Source organism: Nerophis lumbriciformis, linkage group LG03, assembly GCF_033978685.3.
Source record: "Nerophis lumbriciformis linkage group LG03, RoL_Nlum_v2.1, whole genome shotgun sequence".
Classification (NCBI taxonomy): Eukaryota; Metazoa; Chordata; class Actinopteri; order Syngnathiformes; family Syngnathidae; genus Nerophis; species Nerophis lumbriciformis.
In genome coordinates, this window is record NC_084550.2 from 17,892,501 (window position 1) to 17,895,000 (window position 2,500).

Here is a 2,500-nt window from a genome sequence, read left to right on the forward strand (position 1 = left end):
ATCCCTATAATGGAATATTAAAACATCAGTGGTGAGTTCAGGTCCCTGCCACTACAATGGGATAGTTCAACTTCTTTGGTGAGTTCAGGTGCCTGCCAGTAGAGTGGGATAGTCCAACTTCTGTGGTGAGTACAGGTGCCTGTCACTACAATGAGATGGTCCAACATCTGTGGTGAGTTGAGGTGTCTATCACTATAATGGAATATTCAAACATCAGTGATGAGTGCAGGTGCCTACCACTACAATGGGATAGTTCAACTTCTTTGGTGAGTTCAGGTGCCTGCCAGTAGAGTGGGATAGTCCAACTTCTGTGGTGAGTACAGGTGCCTGTCACTACAATGAGATGGTCCAGTATCTGTGGTGAGTTTGAGTGTCTATCACTATAATGGAATATTCACACATCAGCGGTAAGTTCAGGTCCCTGCCACTACAATGGGATAGTTCAACTTCTTTGGTGAGTTCAGGTGCCTGTCACTACAATGAAATGGTCCAACATCGGTGGTGAGTTCAGGTGCCTGTCACTACAATGAGATGGTCCAACAAATGTGGTGAGTTTGGGTGTCTATCACTACAATGCAATAGTCAAACATCAGTGGGGAGTTCAGGTCCCTGCCACTAGGATGGGATAGTCTAACATCCGTGGTGAGGTCAGGTGTCTAGCACTACAATGGAATAATCAAACATCACTGGTGAGTTCAGGTGGCTGTCACTACAGTGGGATAGTCCAGCATCTGTGGTGAGTTCATGTGCCTACCACGACAATGGGATAGTTGCACTTCCGTGGTGAGTTTAGGTGTCTGTCACCAGTGTGGGTTAGTCCAACATCTGTGGTGAGTTTAGGTGTCTAATACTACAGTGTGATAGTCCATCCTCTGTGGTGAGTTCAGGTGCCTGTCACTACAATGGAATAGTCCAACATTTCTGGTGAGTTCAGGTGGCTGTCATTACCGTGGGATAGTCCCATGTCTGGGGTGAGTTCAGGAGCCTGCCACTACACTGGAAAAGTCCAGCATCTATGGTGAGTTTGGGTGTCTTATCACTACATCTGTGGGGAGTTCAGGTGTCCATCACTAAAATTAAATAGTCAAACATAAGTGGTGTGTTCAGGTGGCTGTCATCATTACAGTAGGACAGTCCCATTTCTGTGGTGAGTTCAGGTGTCTGTCACTAGAGTGGGTTAGTCCACCTTAGGTGGTGTGGTCGGGTGTCTATTACTACAGTGGCATAGTCCATCTTTTCTGGTAAGTTCAAGTGCCTGTCACTACAACGGGATAGTCCAACATATTTGGTGTATTCGAGTGTCTATCACTACAATGGAATAGTCAAACATCCGTGGTGGGTTCAGGTGTCAATCACCACAGTGGAATAGGCAAACATTGGTGGTAAAGTCAGATACCTGGTTCTACAGTGGGATAGTTTCACTTTGATGCGTTCAAGTCCAACTTCTGTGGTGAGTTCATGTGCCAGTCACTACGATGGGATGGTCCAACGTCCGTGGTGAATTTACAGTCATGGTCAAAAGTTTACATACACTTGTAAAGAAAATAATGTCATGGCTGTCTTGAGTTTCCAATCATTTCTACAACTCTTATTTTTTTGTGATAGAGTGATTGGAGCACATACTTGTTGGTCACAAAAAACAACAAAAAACATTCATGAAGTTTGGTTCTTTCATGAATTTATTATGGGTCTACTGAAAATCTGCTGGGTCAAAAGTATACATACAGCTACATACATGATAAATTTTGGTGATGTAGAAAAGTTACAATCAAATCAAATTAGATTCATAGCATGGCCTCTTAACTTCATGGTGAGTGATTATGATTGACGACACCTGTTGACTTCTCTGAGCCCATTTAAATATGGCTCATGTGATGCAATCATTAGACACGGTTACAAACGCAACAATGGGAAAGTCAAAGGAGCTCAGCACAGATCTGAAAAAACTAATCATTGACTTGAACAAGTCAGGAAAGTCACTTGGAGCCATTTCAAAGCAGCTTAAGGTCCCAAGAGCAACTGTTCATATGTATAAAGTGCATGTCACAGTTTTGTCACTGCCACGATCAGGAAGAAAACGCAAGCTATCACCTGCTGCTGGGAGAAAATTGGTCAGAATGATCAAGAGTCAACCGAGAACCACCAAAAAGCAGGTCTGCAATGATTGAAAGCTGCTGCAACACAGGTGTCAGTGTCTACAGCCAAGCGTGTTTTGCATCGCCATGGACTGAGAGGCTACCATGCAAGAAGGAAGCCCTTGCTCCAGAAGTGACACCTTAAGGCTCGTCTAAACTTTGCTGCTGATCACATGGACAAAGATAAGACCTTCTGGAGGAAAGTTGACAAAAATTGAGCTGTTTGGCCACAATACCCAGCAATATGTTTTAATCCCAGGAACACCATAACTACCGTCAAGCATGGTGGTGGTAGTATTATGCTTTGGGCCTGTTTTGCTGCCAATGGAACTGGTGCTTTACAGAGAGTAAATGGGACAATGAAA

The 2,500-nt window shown here is 44.0% G+C and overlaps 1 protein-coding gene across 1 annotated transcript in view; it reads left to right on the top strand.

The window, feature by feature from the left end:
• Positions 1–2,500, top strand: part of camk2a (calcium/calmodulin-dependent protein kinase II alpha) — a 23,854-nt gene that overhangs the window by 5,167 nt on the left and 16,187 nt on the right. The window lies entirely within an intron of this gene.